A 21,144-nucleotide genomic window follows, 5' to 3' on the forward strand; every position below is an offset into this window, starting at 1 on the left:
CATAAGAAAAAACTCACAAGAAAACACAGTAAGATACTATGGTAGTTTTCAGTCTCTTGATTTTTTTTTTCACTACACAAAGACTCTTTTATTCTAAAGTTTGCTCCCAGCCCATGTACCTTCTTTACTCTTTTTTTTTTAATATTTATTTATTTATTTATTTTTTAGTTTTCGGCAGACACAACATCTTTTGTTTGTATGTGGTGCTGAGGATCAACCTGGGCCGCACGCATGCCAGGCGAGTGCGCTACCGCTTGAGCCACATCCCCAGCCCCACCTTCTTTACTCTTAACTCCCTCTCTCCCTACAGTCTACTCCTTTCTAATAGGTCTCTATTTCACCCCAGGGTCTGGCCTTAATTAACAACATCACAGACCAGGTTTGCATTCCTCTTGCTTTTCCTCTTTACTACAAACCAACCCAGCTCTAGCTTCAAGATAGTTTCTTATTTACATAATTGGCTCTTATCTGCTTGCTTAAATCCAGAAAGTAGTGTGAAGCGGACATAATATTCATCACTGAAAGTTACCTTGAACAGAGAGTTGGGAGACTTTGTTTCAAGACTTTAGCCAAGTGTAGTGGTGTATGCCTGTAATCTCAGCGGCTCGGGAGTCTGAGGCAGAAGCATTTCATGTTCAAAGCCAGCCTCAGCAACAGTGAGGCACTAAGCAACTCAATGAGACCCTGACTTTAAATAAAATACAAAAAAGGGCTGGGGATGTGGCTCAGTGGTAGAGTGCTTCTGAGTTCTATCCCTGGTTACCCACCCCCTCCCCCCCCAAAAAAAAAACCCAAGACTTTACCCCACACCTATAAAGAAGGAGCACTGGCCCACTGGTGGTGGTATCTCAGATAGTGTCATATAAAGCCTGTATTGCAAGTATGGGGAAGACTGCAAACTGTAAAAGAAAGCAGCTTCTGCCAAAGAAAGAATTGCTGTGCTGTGGGGATGCTCCAAGGAACAGGAAAAGGACTGAAAGCCAAAAAGAAGCAGATAGCAAAGAAGCATAGACCCTTTTTTCTCCAACTTTACTGTCTACTTCTGACACCTGCTACTGGCAGAGTCAGAAGGAACAAATTCATAAAGCAGAGCACTAGCTTTTACCATACCAAGTGGACTGTAGAGTAGAGGCTGGGCTTGGGGCAGAGATGACTTTCTTTGACTGCTCAGCATCCCCACAAACTTTTCTACATGTATTTGCACTTCTATGGAACTTGAACTCTCTACCTTTCCCCCTATATGCAACCATCCTATGGATAAAGGCATTTTCACCTACTCACCAAAGTAAGGAGACACTACCTCCCAATAGTCATTCTACCCATCTCTGGAAGCAACCACACCATCCATCTCTACACTAGTTTAATTACTTTTTAAATTCAGCTACAGTATTATCTTGTTTTTTCTTACCTAAGGACTAAATTTTCAAGGTAACCTCTAACAGAACTTATATTAAGTAATAAAAGGAAAAAGAGGAAGAAGAAAAGATTTCATATTTACAAATACTTGTACATGCACATACATAAAAAGTGATGAAGAAAATGTATGTAGCTGCTGCAATCCTCCTTTCTGTAACTTATCATGGGACTATAGTTGATATGTAAAACTTTTCCCCACCAGCTATTCCATGTTTTCTTTTCATTTAGTCAAGCACTTAACTAGACTGAGTTCTTTACTTGGTGAGATGACCCAGACCTTCATTCCTGAAGAGTTTGGATGCTCAGTGGTCCTGACTTGCTTTAGTTGATAAAGTTCTCTTAATTTTTACTACTTGTCATTGAAGTACTAGGAGGTGCTTTCAGGAACCCTTTGGGCAAAAGACATAATCATTTTTACCCTCGCAGGATATCAGCAAGTCAATTTTACCTTTTTTATTTTTGTATTAGAAATTAAACCTAGGGGTACTTAATCAATGAGCCATATTCCCAGCCCTTTAAAAAAAATTTTTATTTTAAACAGGGCCTCTCTAAGTGCTTAGGGCCTAACTAAATTGCTGAGGCTAGCTTTGAACCTGATGTCCTTCTGCATCAGCCTCCTAAGTCACTGAGATTACAGGTGTGAGCCACCTCTAATTTCATCTTGGTTGTCAGGTTCAACCACCTCATCCAATAAAGCAACTCCCTTATTTACCTGTTGGTTCAGTAGTATACGGAGCACTAAATATCCAAGTAACTGTTTTATTTTCCAAAATTGTTGGGCATGGTGGTGCATGGCTATAAACCCTGCAATTTAGGAGGCTAAGGAAGAAGGATGGTATGTTCAAGGGTTGCCTCAGCAAATTAGCAAGACCCTATTCAAATTTTAAAAAAGTAAAAAGGACTGGGGATGTAAACTCAGTAGTAAAGTGCTCCTGAGTTCAATTCCCAGTACAGAGTGTGCGGGGGGGGGGGGGGGGACACCAGCTTCCAATCCAATAGAATCTTGTTGTTGAAAACTCATGGAAGCATCTCATCCTGGAGAATCAAAATCTCAGTAGAGTTCAATGTTGAAGGTATGGAAAGCAAAAGTTCTATAAGTAGGTATAATAGTGAGAAGAGTCACTCCCTCCCTTTTCCATCTCTTGATTCCTGTATTTATTCTGCCCATGGGAAAGACGGCACCACATATTGGCCTTTGATTGAAAACATACACTACATCTTGTAAAACAACATCACACTTTGTTTCAGGATGTTTTCTCCAAATCAACTGTATCCTCAGTAAACAATTCCACTGTTCTTTTAGGCCAGGTAATTATGGCATGACTTGTGAATTTTCTGGGCATGAGGCCATTGCTTGCTTGCTTCCTTCCTTCCTTCCTTCCTTCCTTTCTTTTATTACAGCTATTGGTGTTTTTTTTTAAGTTGTCAATGGACCTTTATTTATTTATATGCAGTGCTGAGAATCTAACCCAGTGCCTCACACATACTAAGCAAGCAATCTACCACTGAGCCACAACCACAGCCCGCTACATTTCTTTTGATGTGAAATTAATTCATTAATCAGAAGTAATGTTGGGCAGAATAAGATGAAAATGAATAAAGGCATTTTATGAGTCCATGAGTGGTGGTGCCAGCAGAAGCATTATAGGCAGGGAAGGTAAATCCATATCCAGAATCTGTATTCGTTCTAATGAAATTCCTTCCAAGATAGAAATATTTCAATGTAATCAACCAATCACAAGATGGCTGGCTTGTATCCTTCAAGGAAGGGCACCAAATAGGAGGCTCAGTGTTCAGTGTTAGAGAGAAGATCGTATTAGATTTAGCCCATGCAAAGCCTCTTATTGTCGGGTAACCAGCACCTCACCAGGGTAGGTTTCTGCTCAGGAGGTGTGAGCTGTCTGGGAAGTAAAAAGTCTGAAATAATTAGTAAGAAGTAAAGACAGAGACAGAAATTAGATAAAAAGGGGAGCGCCTGATAAGTTTTCCAGTCCTGACAGGATCTGGAACTGAACAACTGAAAAAGGGCCCCAGATTCTTTATTTAAGGGGAACTACATCAAAGTCAGGGGTAAAGTTTCAGCAGGAGGAGTCTTGGTACTTCTCGGTGTTGCAGGGGACTTGCAGTAAACAGGTTGATTGGCATTTTGGCAAGCCACACCCATCTCTAAGAGGCTGTGTGACTGCAGTAGGTAGCCCCATCTCTAGTGCTGTACTGAACTTGTGATGGAGTTAGGTAGGAAGCCACATGAACCAGGCATTCTCAAACCAGCAGGGTTGCTGCTGGGAGTTTCTGATACTAGGCTTTCCTGCCTAATGGCTTCAGCTTCATTTTAGCTCAATCACAGTTCATGGATGTCTTCCCACAGCCTCTATTCTGAATAACGCAACCACTTAGTGCCTGAATCCATTGAGAAAGGACCAGAGAGACTGGGAGAGTGATTGACTGACATTAAGAAAGTGAATCATGCCAGGTGTGGTGGCTCATGCCTTTAATCCCAGCAACTGGGGAGGCAGGAGAATTGCAAGTTCTAGGCCAGCCTCAGCAATTAAGTAAGACCCTATCTCAAAATAAAAATAAATGTATAAAAAGGGCAGGAAATGTAGCTCAGTGTTATAGTGTCCCTGGGTTCAGTTGCTGGGGGTTAGGGGAGAGAGTATTAATCACTGAATGATTTCTTTTCAGATGATGTCCTTTTGTAAGTAGTTGCATAGGACACAAACACATTCACACTCTGTTGCCCATTCTGAAAGATCCATTCACATACCTCTTTTGAACACCTGCTATCAATTTTTTAATCTTGTCCTTTCTGGTTGCCTGGCTATCTAGCTCAAATGTTAGCAACACCCAAGAATCAGTGCAGATGCATACTTCTGACCATGTTTCAGTCCAGACAAAGTAGACAAATTGCTCTGAATTATGCTCCTTGGGAGAATTTTCCTCTAATATTTTCCTTCTCATTGGAACCACCTCTGACTGGTGGCAGCATATCGTGCAGAACCATTTGTAAACCAGGTCTGGGATTTCCCCATGCTCAATCAATCAGTTGTAAAACTCCTTATAAAACAATAGATATGGACTGAAGAAGAGGAAGGGTCACTCCTTATGGATCCTTCATGCAATTATTTGCCTTCCATTTCTTCTTATGTCCGAGATCTTATCTATTTTTTTCCCATGGAAGATTGCTTCCATGACATGCAAACTTATGGATTGGTTCAGATAATTCCCAATTCAGAAAGCAAAGCTCAGTTATTACGGTCACTTGAATTGATATCCCAGGTCAGGCATTCAGTCTTTACACTGGGCAAATAAGAAGACGTGAGCTTGTCTTAAAAAAATAGTCAGTCATCTGGGGCTGGGATATGGCTCAGTGGTGGCTCAGTGGTAGAGCACTTGCCTACCTATGCCTTAGGCCTGCATTTGATCTTCAACAACAACTGAAGAGAGCCCTCTGTAGAAAAGACATAGATTTGCTCCAAAGCCCTAAAGTCTACACTATTAATTTATTTGGTGCAAGGATATCTGCTTATGTAATAAAGTGAATTTATGTGCATCCTTATTTGAATATTAAATATCACCATTCTCACTAGTAACTTTTATGTTCATGTTGGAAATCTTTTGTTAAAACTATGTTCTTTTATCTTCTGAGCTTGATCAAAAGTCTATTTTTGTATGTTATTCTTATTACTTTATGTGAATTTTTTGTATTTTACTCTTCTTGCCTTTTCAATTGATCTTTTCCATATTTTTGATAGTTTTTCTATATAACACACCATTTTCTCCTTAGGTTTCCTATTCTTTCTCACTCCTACTTTTATCTCTGCATTTTCTTATTAATTACAGTTTATTTCTATTATCTTGTATTAGTGCCATTTAAAGTGTTTAGCACATGCCCTGGGGGTCAGATTTTCATATTTATCCTTGTATAACCTATAGGATCCCAGTGGAAAAAAAACCTTAGTCTATGTGAATATGTAATATAGTATGGTTAGATTAGTTGCTGAGAAGTCCAAAATTATAAGCTCAATATCCCTAAAAATCAAAGAGGGTCTTAAAATAAAAAATTATTGGTTTTCTACAATTACACTGTATCACCAACTCTGAGTGTCCTGGTAAATCTACATGTTTAGATATTTTAGAGTTTAGGGAGAGCAACTCTATGTACAAATCCCACATCCAAGAAAGCTAACGGTGGTGTGTTTCTTATTTTTAAAAAACCCAGCATTTTAATAAACTCCAGTTATAAAGATTTTATCCCTGATGATATATTAAGTGATTTTATAAGCTTCCAGCACAAAATCTAAGTATTGTAGCTACCCTTAGAACCCCTAGTAAGGTCAAATATATTTTGATTATTCTTATATGAATATGCTTGATTCAAAAATGTCTACTGTAACACATATGAAAAATTTGTAAGCATCTAAAATCCCTCTGCCAATAAATAGCACAAACACAGTTGCAATATCAAATTTCTCAGTAGGGAAAATATTTCCTTGAGATATAATCTTGGAGAGTGATATTTAAAGAGAAATTTCAATCTGTTGTCAGATATATCTTCATAAGAAAAAGATGGAACTAATATCAGTTTTTGCAGTAATATAAATAAAACTCCAGTGATTCTTACAAGAATTTCTTACAACAAACACACTGCCATTCAAATAATACATTTCATTACTATATTGTATTCTAGAAACATATTTTTATCATGCAAGTAAAAAAAATTCACACTTTTTTTTTTTGTACCAGGAATTGAACCCAGGAGCATTTAACCACTAAGCCACATCTCCATCCCTTTTTTTTAAATTTTGAGACAGGGTCCCGCTAAGTTACTTAGGGCTTTGCTAAGTTGCTGAGCTGGCTTTCAATTTGTGATCTTCCTGCCTCAGGCTTCTGAGCCACTGGGATTTTAGGCATATACCACTGTGTCCAGCTCAAGTAAAATTTTGCATGTTATATATCACTTAACATTTCTCAGATTAAATAAATAAACACAAAAATAGATAAATAAGTTTAATATAAATAAAATTTTGAGCAAGATCCAGTGGTTAAGAGCATTGTCTATAACTAGATTGCCTGGATAAAAATTCTGACTTTAGTAGCAGGTGCAGGGGCATATGCTTCTGTGATTTGCATGGCTGAGGCATGAAGATTGCAAGTTTGAGGTCAGCCTCTGCAATTTAAGGAAATGCTGTCTCACAATAAAAAGTAAAAATGGCTGGGGATGGGCTAGGGTTGTGGCTCAGTGGTAGAGTGCTCACCTACCATGCATGAAGCACTGGGTTTGATCCTCAACACCACATAAATGTGAAATAAAAATATTGTGTCCACCTATAACTAAAAAATAAATATTAAAAAAAGGAAAGGGCTGGGGATGTAACTTCAGTGGTAGAGAGCTCCTCCATGCAATACCAAGAATGGGGGAGGAATTCTGACTCTGTAAGTTACTAGCTTTGTAACCTTGTGCAATTACTTAATGTATGCCTCAGCTTTCACATCTATAAAATGGGGTTCATAACAGTACATATTTATAGGATTGTTATGAGTGTTAAACCAACTAGTATATATAAAGTAATCAGAAACGATGCCCAGCACTTATAAATAATATCTAAGTGCCAGGGGTTTTTCTGAGGTAGCTCAGAAGAATGACTAGAGCCAGATAGAGTTCTTAATCTCCATCCCACAATTTACTATCTAAATAATACAGGACAAGTTACTTAACCTTCTTGTACCTCAGTTTTCCTACATAGAAAATGGGCATGATAATAGTATGTGCCTCTTGGAATTATTATGGGTTTGTATACATGAAATACTTGGTGTATACACAGTAAGTTCTACACAAACATTTACTATTGCCAGCAGTCCTTCCTTGCTCACCTGAGTGCCCATTCGGTTTGAAAAAATCACTGTTTGTTTGTTCCCCTGAGTCATGAAAGCCCAAAGTTTAGTGGAATTATTAGATAGCCCATTCCCCTCAACCCACTGAATGCAGCATGGGGTAGCCAACTACCAGAATTCTTCTACCTAGGGTCTCCTATTCCCCCCGCCAAGCAACTAAAACAAACAACTATATTCCACGCCTGGTGGCATATGGCTATAATCTTGATGACTTGGAATGCTGAGGCAGGAGGATCAGAAGTTTGAAGACAGCCTAGGCAACTTAGTGAGACCCTATTTAAATTAAAAAAAAATATTTAAAGGGTTTGGGATGTAGTTCAGTGGTAGAGTGACCCTGAGTTCAATCCCCAGTATTACAAAGACAAAAGCAAATGAGAAAGAAAAGATGATGAAGCAGAAGAAAAAGAGGGAGAGGAAGAAGAAACAGCTGAAGAAGATTGTTCTCAAAAATCTTTCATGTCCCATCCAGTTATACAATCCTAAAATTCTAACATTATAGCTACATGATACATGGTCTTTGAGAAACAGAGTCAGATGGAATCTTAGTTTTCTATTTGAATTAAGACCTTTGTTAGTACCAGCTGATTAAACTGTAGTTCTCAACAAATCCTTTAATTTCTTGTTATGGGGAAGAAAATGACCAAAAATAAATTGTGATCTTTATGAATATATGTATTTCTTTTTTATTCATTTTATTTGTTCTTTTTCTATATAAACAATAATAGAGTATATTTTGACATATTTTACATACATGGAATTTAACTTCCATCCTCGCACTTGTATATGATGTGGAGTTATACTGGTCATGTATTCATATATAAACATAGGAAAGTTATGTTCACTTCATTCTACTGTCTGAATATATGTATTTCTATGACTAAATTGATGTAAAACTCCTGAATTACTTTGAAATAACAAAATTTTATAGGTTTGAAAGCATCTAAACTCTTTACAAATCCAAGTGCACATTTTAAGTTTAAACGAGGAAATACAAATGTATCTAAAAGTTATTTGTAGAGTTATTATATTTTACAAATGCAAGATGTGATTATTTATATAATCAATCCAGTCTTATTTTAATAGAAGAGCTTTATAATAATAATTTGTGGAGATGGGAATTTCTGGTAAGCATGTAGAAGTCCTTGATTACAAACTGACATCAAAGCATTTCTAGCTGATAAGATGTTCAAGTTAGATTTCATGTATATGAAGTCATGCCATTTGCTAGGAGGATAAGCAGCTTTACTTTGATGGTTTTGAGTTTCCACATTTGCTTTTGGCTCCTCTGCCAGAGTCACATACTCTCCAACCCCCAATAAATTTCCATGATATTTTTAATAGCAAGGCATTTTTTCACTGCCTCTTTACTATTATCAAATAGAAGAATGACTAATCTATTGGCAAACTTCATTCATCAATTATTATGGCTCCTAGTATATCACGTAGTGGTAAATCTAAAGTACTATGACTTGGGTTTAACTTTGTAGCAATATAGGGATCAACTTGCAATACATATTTATTTTTAGTTTTTGGTACTAGGGATTGAACCCAGGGTCACTTAAACACTGAACCACATCCCCAGCCCTTTTTTTTTTTTTTTTTTTTTTTTTTTTTTTTTGAGACAAGGTCTCTCTAAGTTGCTTAGGGCCTTACTAAGTTGCTGAGGTTGACTTTGAACTTGTGATCCTTCTGCTTTAGTCTCCCAAGCCACTGGGATTACAGGCATGCACCACCATGCCTAGCTACAATGCAGATTTGAAAGACACTTTTTAGTGAAAAACAACATTATCATTCCTGGCATATTAGTATACAAAAGCACATCTCTTCATCTCCTCTGAAACATCTGTTTTGATAAATTTCTCCATCATATATTTATTGTTTTACAAGTCATCCTAATAAGTCTCCAAGATTATTATTAATCCAGCTGTCATTATCACAAATGGGATTTTAAAAAATTATATACCAATTCAACATAATAAAATTCACTCTTCTATGGGTTTTTTGTTGTTGTTGTTTTGTGTGTGGGTTTGTGTGTGTGTGTGTGTGTGTGTGTGTGTGTGGTGCTGGAGACTGAACCCAGGGCTTTGTGTATGTGAGGCAAGCACTCTACCAACTGAGCTAATCCCCAGCTCTCTTCTATGATTTTTTTTTTTTAAATTCTGTAGTCGTAGATGGACAGGTTGCCTTTATTTTATTTGTTTATTTTTATGTGATGCTAAGGATCGAACGCAATGCCTCACCCATGCTAGGCAAGCACTATGCCACTGAACTACAGCCCTAGCCCTCTTCTATAAATTTTGACTAATGCACACAGTCATGTAATCACCACCACAGTCAAAATATAGAACAGTTCCACTACCCAAAAACCTTTGCTCATGCTGCTGCTTTGTGCTCAAGTCTTCCCCTAGCTTTAACCATTGGCAGCCACTGATCTGTTCTCCACTCTTAAGAGTTAGTTGCCTTTTCCAGAATATCATACAAATGGAATCATAGAGAATGTAGCCTTTTCCTCTTTGTGATTATTTTTTTACTTATAATAATGCACTGGTGATTCTTCAATGTTGTTTCTTCTATCAGTAGTTTGTTCCCCTTTGTTGCTGAGTCATATTCCACCATGTGTATGCACCCTACTGATTATCCATTCCCCAGTATAAGGACATCTGTGTTGTTTCCAGGAGTTGGTGAATATGGTTAAAGCATTTGTATGTAGGGCTTTGGGTGAATATAAGGTTTCATTGCTCTTGTGTAAATACTTTAGTGTGGGATTGCTGAGTCACATAGTATTTTATGTTTAGTTTTATAAGAAACTGTCAAACTTTTTTACAAACTAGCTATACCTTTTGCATTCTTACCAGCTATGTATGAGAGTTCCAAATGTTCCAAATAGTCACTGACATTTAGTACTGTTAGTCTTTTTTTGTTTTGTTTTGTTTTATAGTCATTCTTATGGATATATAGTAGTATCTTATTGTGATATCTAATTTGTGTTTTTCTTTCTCCTCCTTCCCTCCCTCTCTCCCTCTTTCCCTTCATCCCTTCCTCCCTCTCTCCCTCCCTCCCTTCTCCCTTCTATTGAATTATTTTACAACATTTACCACAATCACTTTAAACATCCCCAATCCATTTTATTTTTTATTTTAAGACAGGATCATCTCACTAACTCACTGAAACTGACCTCAAACTTGTGATCCTTCTGCTTCAGGCTTCTGAGTCTCTGGGATTACAGGTTTGCACCACCATGCTCAGCTAATTTGTATTTTCTTTATGGTAAACTGCATTGAGCATTTTTTCAATAGCTTATTAGCCATCTGTGTATCTTCTTTGGTTTGATATCTATTCAAAACTTTTTCTTACCTAAAAAATTAGGTTGTCTTCTTATCACTGAGGTTATTAAAAATGGAGATAAGATATGCATAATATTTAACTTTTTACCCATTTGTAAGTATATAATTCAGTGGCATTAAATACATTTCTAATGTTGTATAACTATCCATATCAACTTTTTCATCATCCCCATCAATCTGTACTTGTTAAATAATAACCCCTTCTCCCCCATCTCTGATAACCTCTATTCTACTTTGTATCTCCAGTAATTTTCCTGTTCTAGGCACCTCATAAGTGAAATCATACAATACTTTTATGTTCGGCTTTTACATTTGGCTCATTTCATTGAACACAATGTTTTCAAAATTCATCCATGTTGTAGCTTGTATCAAAATTGCATTCCTTTTTATGGCTGAATAATATCCCACTGGGGTTTAATTATCGATCTTAAGAGCTCTATTATGTTATATTTACAAGTCCCTTATAAGATACATAATTTGTAAATTTTTTCTCCCAGATGGTTGCTTGTCTTTTTATTTTCCTTGAGATCTTTCAAAGAAGAATTCATTTAGGGCTGGTGGTATAACTCAGTGGCAGCTTGAGACACTGCCTGGGTTTGATCCCCAGTTTTGTAGGATTTAAAAAACAGGGGGAAGGACTGGGGTTGTGGCTCAGTAGTAGAGTGCTCTCCTTGCATGTGTGGGACCCTGGGTTCAATCCTCAGCACCACATAAAAATAAATAAGTGAAACAAAGGTATTGGGTCCAACTACAACTAAAAAATAAATATTAAAAAGGGGGGCAGACTAAATTTTAATTTTCATTAAGTCCAGTGAATCTGTCTCCTTTTTAGGACTGTGGTTTGATGCCACATTTAAGAACTCTGTTTAACCCAATGTCATAAAGGTTTTCTCTTATGTGTTTTAAGGTTTTATCTTTAAGCATATGATACATTTTAAGCAAACTTTTATTTGATGTTTTAGGTAGGGATCGAGTTTATGTTTTTTGCGTGGTTCCATTTGTTCCCATATAATTTGTTGAAAATACTATTCTTTCTCCGTTGACTTGCCTCTTCACCATTATCAAAGTCAATTGGCCACATTTTGGAGGGTTTATTGCTAGACAGTGTTATGTTTCATTGATCTTGTGTCTATCCTTCTGCCAAAACCACACTGTCTTGATTACTGTAGATTTATTGTAAATGTTGAAATCAGATAGTGTGTCTTCCAACTTACTCCTTTTTCAAAATTGTCTCAGCTATCCTAGTTCCTTTTCCTTTACAAATAAATTCTAGAATCAGCTTGTTGTTGTCTACAAGAAATCCTGCTGAGATTTTGACTGATTTTGGGGTGATTTTGCCTAGCATGTGTGAGGCACTGGGTTCGAATCTTGGCACCACATACAAATAAATAAAATAAAGGTCCGTCAATAACTAAAAAATATTTTTTTAAAAAAACAACCAGTTAGATAAATTTAAAAAGTTCCTGGTGGCTTAGATGCAATAGTACTTATATCATCACCAAATACAGAAGTGGTACAAAGTACCCAAAAACTTTGGTTTCTGGACAGACAGTCATGTTGGGTCCCAAATAATGTTGAAGGATGAGCATTCTTCAAATTAATATATCCTCCCCTTTCAGCCACTCGGTGAAAGAACATTTTAGAGCCATGTCATTCCCATCTGGCCAGACCTTCCTTCTGTCCTTCCTTCCTTTCTTTTTTTTAAAAAAATTTTTAGTTGTCATTGGACCTTTATTTTATTTATTTATTTATTATTTTTTTTAAAGAGAGAGTGAGAGAGGAGAGAGAGAGAGAGAGAATTTTTAATATTTATTTTTTAGTTCTTGGCGGACACAACATCTTTGTTTGTATGTGGTGCTGAGGATCGAACCCGGGCCGCACGCATGCCAGGCGAGCGCGCTACCGCTTGAGCCACATCTCCAGCCCATATTTTATTTATTTATATTGGTGCTGAGGATCGAACCCAAGGCCTCACACATGCTAGGCAAACGCTCTACCACTGAGCCACAATCCCAGTCCCTCTTTTGTTCTTTCTTTCTTTTTTTGGTATCAGAGATTGAAGCCAGGGGATATTTAATCACTGAGCCAAATCCCTGCATCCCTGGCTCCTTTTTTTTTTTTTTTTTTTTTTTTTTTTTGGAGACAGGGTCTTGCAACTGAGGCTGGCTTTGAACTTGTAATCCTCCTGCTTTAGCCTATTGAGCCTCTGCAATTATAGGCATGCACCACCATGTCTGGCTATGGCCAGATCTTTCTTGAAGACCTGGAACCATGAACCATGCAAAAATAAAAGATTCTTGACAGTGATAAAAACAGCCTTATCTGGTCTGACATTATCTGAGGTCTCTTAGCCTTGGTGTTATTTTGAATCTCAAAGCCAATTAATTCTAAAATTTGATTCATCTCTATCATCTTCACCACCTTCATAATTGCAAATCAAGATCTACCTCCTATACCAACATTTATATTCTATATTCTCTTTCAAAATATTGCTGTCATAACACTGCTTATTACAGTTGATCTTCTTTATCTGCAGATACCAAATCTTTGGATTCAACCACTTGTAGATCAAAATTACTTGGGGAGCCAGGCCTTTTAAATCCAGTGACTCTGAATGCTAAGGCTGAGTATTGCAAGTTGGAAGTCCTCCTGGGCAATTTAGTTAGACCCTATCTCAAAATGAAATGAAATAAAAAGGGATTGGGATATGGCTCAGTGGCAGAGCTACAAAGTATAAAAAAGAAGCATACAGGAGGATATGCATAGGTTAGACACAAATACAAACTGAGTATCTCTAATCTAAAATTTTGAAATCTGAAATGTTCCAAAATCTGGAACTTTGAATATTAATATGATGCCAAAAGTGGAGAATTCCACACCTGACAGGTCACAGTCAAAACACAGGTGCACTAAAAATATTATATAAACTACCTTCAGGCTACAAAGTGCATCTGAAACATAAATGAATTTTATCTTTAGGTGGGTGCAATCTCCAAGATACCTCACTATATGTTTTGCAAATATTCTAAAATCTGAAAAAAAATCCAAAATTTGAAACACTTATGGTCCCAAGCATTTGGGATTAGGAATGCTCAACCTATACCATGACATTTTGTATAAGGGACCTGAACATCCATGGATTTGGGTATCCACAAGTGTGGGGGGCCTGGAACCAATTCCTCAGAGATATCAAGGAATAAGTATACTTTCTCCTTTTACTGTGACTTTTGGAGCATTCTCCACAAGTAAACCCTTTTCTCAAGAACATTGCATTTCCTGTAAATTGTTTTCCTCTTTTGAATTGCCTGCATGATGGCACATTTCCCGTAATTCCAGCAACTTGTGAGGCAGAAGCAAGTTCTGGAAGATCCCAAGTTCAAGTACGACTTAGCAGCTTAGTGAGACCCTAAGCAATTTAGCAAGATTCTGTCTCATAAAATATGAAAAAGGCCGGGGGATGTAGCTCAGTGGTAAAGCAATCCTGGGTTTGATCCCCAATTAAAAATAAAAAAAGTTGAATTGCCTGCTAGAAAACTTAAGGCCACTTTTGCGAAGGAACTCTGCTTCCTTCTCTATCTTATAATCTTGTTCCTTTGCATTATCTCTAATACTTTTTTAAAATATTTATTTTTTAGTTGTAGTTGGACACAATACCTCCATTTTATTAATTTCTATATGGTGCCAAGGATTGAACCTAGGGCTCTGAACATGCTAGGCGAGAGCTCTACCACTGAGCCACAACCCCAGTCCTCTAATACTTTTTTTTTTCTAACTCACCATGTTATTAACGTCTTTGTAAAACCTCCATGGTACTTTTTAGAAAAACATGAAATTATAATAAGTGAATTGTCCAGTGCTTGCACTAATTGCCTATGCAAAATCTATTACCTCTCCTTTCCTAGCAGAACACTCATTTTACTTGAAACATTATTGGACCCATATCAAACAACTTTAACTTTTCAGTCTCCCTTCAAGCTTGGGGTAGTCTGTTGATATGTAAATGAAATATAAAGAGACGTTTATTTCAGAGTTTCCAGGAAAGCTATTACTTTACTGTTAAGAGGGGAAGACTCAAGCATGCACACACTTTTGCTTTCACTTCTTCCTGTTCAGGATGGCTGGCATTAGGGAAGTAATCTTGGTACTGTGAAAGCCACAGTTCAAGAATGATGTCACAGGAAGTAAGCAGGATTCTTCCCTGATCTTCTCAGGAAGATTCAACAATAACACCCCTGAAATGCTTATTCTTAGACTTTTATATCATAAAATCAATAAATTCCTTAATTTGATTAATCTGCTATGGCATGAGATTATGTTACATATGACCAAAGTCAAATCTAATGCTTATACTTTCTATCTCAGTTTCCCTACTGGATGTGCCTCCTCTTCCCTTTGTCTTCAACTAGCTGCCTTCTTATCACACATATGCTAACTACAACTACAATTGAGAAGGGGTTGTTCATCTTCTCACACCCCATGAAACAAAGTCCCTGGAGGTATCAAGTAAAAAAGACACTTTTGCTTTAAGAAGTGACTGTATCCATCTCTGGCACAAAGCAGAGTGCATAGCTATCAGGGATAAGATGTGGAACTCCTGGGACAAATATCAGCAAAGGGTCATTTAAAAAGCACTGCAGCCTGCTGAGTGCAGTGGTGCATGCCTCTAATTCCAATGACTTTGACGGTTGAGGCAGGAAGATCACAAGTCCAAGATCAGCCTCTCCAACTTGTAAGATGTCTCAAAATAAAAGCTGGGAATGTAGCTCAGTAGTAGAGCAGCCCTGGGTTCAATCCCCCCAAAAAAATCCCCACCAAAGAAAGTGCTCCAGACTAATAGGGTTTTTGCCAAACAAGACTGTTCCCCACCTCAAGAAAAGGTCTGTGTAAGTGGACTGAGAATCAACAAGAGAAGCAGTGGCTTCTGGGAAAAGTGAATCATCACACACGTGCAGAACCTGAACAAACAAACAAAAACCTGTCTGCTCTAAATACTCGTGAGGCCCAGAGAACATGTCATAACAGTATTGGGCAGGTAAGAATTTCTGTGTTTCTGTGTCCCCTATCCTTTCGTATCTCCTGATGCTACAGCCCTCAAGGGGCTCAGAAGCTGTGAGTATCTGGCTGAGGGAGGAGAATTGGAGAAAAATAGTTTCCTCTCCTCTTCCAGGAGTGGGAAGGCTGCATGATGCAGGCTCTGACTGCAGGAGAGGAGAGGATTTCATTCTAAATCAATTTTTTTCATTATGATTCTTAAAAAGAACTGGTCACACAAATTTCCACTTTCAGACTGTGTTTTGTGACCACCTCCAAGCCACAACTCCATCCTTTTTAATTTCATTTTGAGATAGGGTCATTGTCAAATTGGGCAGGCTGTCATGAACCTGCAATTCTCCTGCCTCAGCCTCCAAGTAATTGGTATTACAGGCATGCACCATTGCACTTAGCTACATTTTGTGGCTGAAAGTGAATGGAAGAGTGTTTTCTAAGAGAAACCTAAAGAATCATGGGGGCCAGACACAGTAGCACACTTCTGTATCCCAGCTACTCAGGAGGCTGAGGCAGGAGGATGGAAAGTTCAAAGTTAATCAGGGCAATTTAGTGAGACCCCATCTCAAAATAAAATTTACACTGAGTGTAGTGGCATGTGCCTGTAATCTCAGTGACATGAGAGTGGGGGAGTGGTGCTGAGAGGCAGAAGGATCATGAGCTGGAGGCCAGCCTCAGCAACTTAGTGAGACTGTCTCAAAAAATAAAAAGGGTTTGTGATGTAGCTTAGTGATAGAGTACCCATGAGTTCAATCCCAAGTACCAGGGAAAAAATTTTAAAAAGGGCTAGAATGGTTTAGGGGATATAGCTGAGTAATAAAGTGTCCCTGGGTTTAATCTCCAGTACCCAAAGGGGGGAAAAAGAAACTCATGGTGGTCTCCTGGAACTCTCCAGGGGCCAGCAAATCTCTTCTCTCATTTAATAAATTAAAGATCCAGTGGTCAAATGCATAAAATTAGTTTATTAAATGCAATCCTTAGGTTGGGCTTATTAAATGACATGGTTATAATTCTTACATCTGTTTTGTTATTACCAGGAATTTAAAAATGGAGAAGATGGTAGAGTGTTTGGATAATACAATCTTTTGGTCTCTGAAATCTTATATTCCTTTGTTCTGGTTTTTGAAAATTACTGTTTTTCCAATACTCTTACTGTTCCCCATTTAAACTTCTAGCCATCAGCCCATTAAACCCTCTGATTTTTCCCAGCTTGGACTCCCTTTATTTTCTGTCCAAAACACTGTAGCACATTATTTTAACTTCCTATACCATTTCCAGATAGCAGTATCTGCCTTTTCCAGTTTTATAGCAGACTGCTGGGTAATATTGAAGAAAAATCACTTACCCTTACACCTAGCAAATACCTGGTCTCCAAACTCAGCTGGACTTCTAGTGCCTCTTTTATATATTTTCTCAGGTCATTTCTCTGTTTCAGTCACTTTAGTAGCTATTGTCATTCTTTGCCATTCATTTCAAGCTCTGTACCCTGAATAAATTCATATTTCATGGAAAATACTAAAATGATTTTTGTGACCAAGTTCTTTCTTTCTCAGTTCCATCTATAAATGTATTAATGTGTCCATCTCCTTCCCTATTTCCTCTAGTCTCAAGTGAAATTATTGTACTACTGGATGAATCTATTCTATTCACTGTGGTCTGGGTCAGTGTATATGAGTCACTAGGACTTCTAGTTTAAATGCAGGTTATTTATTTATTTATTTATTTTATTGATTGTTCAAAACATTACAGAGCTCATGATATATCATCTTTCATACATTTGACTCAATTGGGTTTGGAACTCCCATTTTTATTAAATGCAGGTTTTGACTCAGTAGTTTTGAGGGGAGACCTGACATTGTGCATTTGTAACGTGATGTTAATGCCACTAGCCCACAAAAATACACCTTGAGTAGAAAGTTTGTTGTTTGGTATCTTCTCATCTCCTTTTGTTCTCCTAATGATCATTTATTCTTGATTTTCAAACTCTCTTTACTGGCTGTTAAGCACATAAAATATTCAAAATTCTCTTATCTAAAAAAGTGATGCATTCCTGTAATTCCAGCTATTTAGGAGGCTGAGGCAGGAGGAATTGCACATTTGAGGCCGGGCTGAGCAAATAAACAAGATCCTGTCTCAAAATAAAATTTTAAAAAAGGGCTGGGGATGTAGCTGAGTGGTGGTGCCCTCACCAAGTATGCACAAGGCCCTGGTTTGATATCCAGCACTAAAAAAGAGGGTCTTTTCCAAAATCTTTTCTTCTTAAGTCATCACCCTGTCTCACATCTTGCTTTCTCTATTTGTTATTCATTGCTGCATTACAATTATGCTAAGGCTTAGCAGCTAAAAATAGCTGTGTCTGTGTATCAAGAATCTAGGCATACCCTAGCTCAGTGCTCTGGTTCAGAGTGTCTCCCAAGACCACAATCAAGAGTCAGGCAGGCAGTAGTCATTGCAAAGGTTCTTTAGGGGAAGACCTATTTCCAAATTAAATCTGCTTGTTGGCAGGATTCAGTTGGACTGAGGGCCTCAGTACCCTTTTGGCTACAAGTCTCCATCCCATCAGTTATTTGCCATGTTATTCTTTCTCTAGGATACTTTACAACATGGCTGCTAGCTTCCATCACAATGAGAGAAGAGTGCAACAAAGAGCAAGCAAGATGGAATCTAGTGTTTTGTAAACCAGTTTTGAAAACGACACTCTAGGGCTGGGGATGTGGCTCAAGCGGTAAGGCGCTCGCCTGGCATGCGTGTGGCCCGGGTTCGATCCTCAGCACCACATACCAACAAAGATGTTGTGTCCGCCGAGAACTAAAAAATAAATATTAAAAATTCTCTCTCTCTCTCTCCCCTAAAAAAAAAAAAAAAAAAACGACACTCTATTTGACTATATTTATTAGAAGCAAGTCACTAAATCCATCTCAGAGTCGATGGAAAGATATTACACAAAAACATGAACTCTAGGTGCCAGGGATGATTGGGAGTCATCTTGGAAGCTCTCTACAACACCTTTTTAGCCTCTTGAAAGAATCTATACTTACTGTCTCCATTGTGTCAACTTTTGTTACCTTCTAAAATTTTATATTTTGCTTTTCCCCTTTACCACTTACTGAAGTTTTCTTGTCAAATCCAAAAATCAGTTTTATAACAGAGATACGAAAAATTGTGGTATATATGTGTAATAAGAATTGTAATTAAAAAAACAAAGTACATGTATAAAGACATGAATTGGTGTGAACATACTTTATATACAAAGATATAAAAAAATGTGCTCTATATGTGTAAAAGAATTGTAATGCAATCCGCTGTCGTGTATTTAAAAAGATAAAATCAATTAAAAAAATGAGAAAAAATTTTTTTAAAAAATCAGTTTTATACCAGAAGAGTTCCTGGAGAAAGGGACCTGAACTCAGAACAAGTGAGGTCCTTGGCTACATGACAGGAAAGAATTTAAACATGGGATGCAAGGATGGTTCAACATACGGAAATCAATAAATGTTATTCACCACATCAATAGACTTAAAGATAAGAACCATATGATCATCTCGATAGATGCAGAGAAAGCATTCGACAAAGTACAGCATGCCTTTATGTTCAAAACATTAGAAAAACTAGGGATAACAGGAACTTACCTTGACATTGTAAAAGCTATCTATGCTAAGCCTCAAGCTAGCATCATTCTGAATGGACAAAAGTTGAAGGCATTCCCTCTAAAATCCGGAACAAGACAGGGATGCCCTCTATCTCCACTTCTATTCAATATAGTTCTCGAAACACTGGCCAGAGCAATTAGAAAGACGAAAGAAATTAAAGGCATAAAAATTGGAAAAGAAGAACTTAAATTATCACTATTTGCAGATGACATGTTTCTATACCTAGAAGACCCAAAAGGGTCTACAAAGAAACTACTAGAACTAATAAATGAATTCAGCAAAGTGGCAGGATATAAAATCAACACGCATAAATCAAAGGCATTTCTGTATATCAGCGACAAAACTTCTGAAATGGAAATGAGGAAAAACACTCCATTCACAATATCCTCAAAAAAAATAAAATACCTGGGAATCAACCTAACAAAAGAGGTGAAAGATTTATACAATGAAAACTACAGAACCCTAAAGAGAGAAGTAGAAGAAGATCTTAGAAGATGGAAAAATATACCCTGTTCATGGATAGGCAGAACTAACATCATCAAAATGGCGATATTACCAAAAGTTCTCTATAGGTTTAATGCAATGCCAATCAAAATCCCAACGGCATTTCTTGTAGAAATAGATAAATCAATCATGAAATTCATATGGAAAAATAAAAGACCCAGAATAGCAAAAGCAACTCTAAGCAGGAAGTGTGAATCAGGCGGTATAGCGATACCAGATTTCAAACTATATTACAGAGCAATAGTGACAAAAACAGCATGGTACTGGTACCAAAACAGGCGGGTGGACCAATGGTATAGAATAGAGGACACAGAGACTAATCCACAAAGTTACAACTATCTTATATTTGATAAAGGGGCTAAAAGCATGCAATGGAGGAAGGATAGCATCTTCAACAAATGGTGTTGGGAAAACTGGAAATCCATATGCAACAAAATGAAACTGAATCCCTTTCTCTCGCCATGCACAAAAGTTAACTCAAAATGGATCAAGGAGCTTGATATCAAATCAGAAACTCTGCGTCTGATAGAAGAAAAAGTTGGCTCCGATCTACAGAATGTGGGGTCGGGCTCCAAATTCCTTAATAGGACACCCATAGCACAAGAGTTAACAACTAGAATCAACAAATGGGACTTAATTAAACTTAAAAGTTTTTTCTCAGCAAAAGAAACAATAAGAGAGGTAAATAGGGAGCCTACATCCTGGGAACAAATTTTTACTCCTCACACTTCAGATAGAGCCCTAATATCCAGAGTATACAAAGAACTCAAAAAATTAGACAATAAGATAACAAATAACCCAATCAACAAATGGGCCAAGGACCTGAACAGACACTTCTCAGAGGAGGATATACAATCAATCAACAAGTACATGAAAAAATGCTCTCCATCTCTAGCAGTCAGAGAAATGCAAATCAAAACCACCCTAAGATACCATCTCACTCCAGTAAGATTGGCAGCCACTATGAAGTCAAACAACAACAAGTGCTGGCGAGGATGTGGAGAAAAGGGTACACTTGTACATTGCTGGTGGGACTGCAAATTGGTGCGGCCAATTTGGAAAGCAGTTTGGAGATTCCTGGGAAAGCTGGGAATGGAACCACCATTTGACCCTGCTATTGCCCTTCTCGGACTATTCCCTGAAGACCTTAAAGGAGCATGCTACAGGGATACTGCCACATCGATGTTCATAGCAGCACAATTCACAATAGCTAGACTGTGGAACCAACCCAGATGCCCTTCAATAGATGAATGGATAAAAAAAAATGTGGCATCTATACACAATGGAGT

This window comes from Spermophilus citellus (genome assembly GCF_964194105.1).
Source record: "Spermophilus citellus genome assembly, chromosome: 10".
NCBI lineage: Eukaryota > Metazoa > Chordata > Mammalia > Rodentia > Sciuridae > Spermophilus > Spermophilus citellus.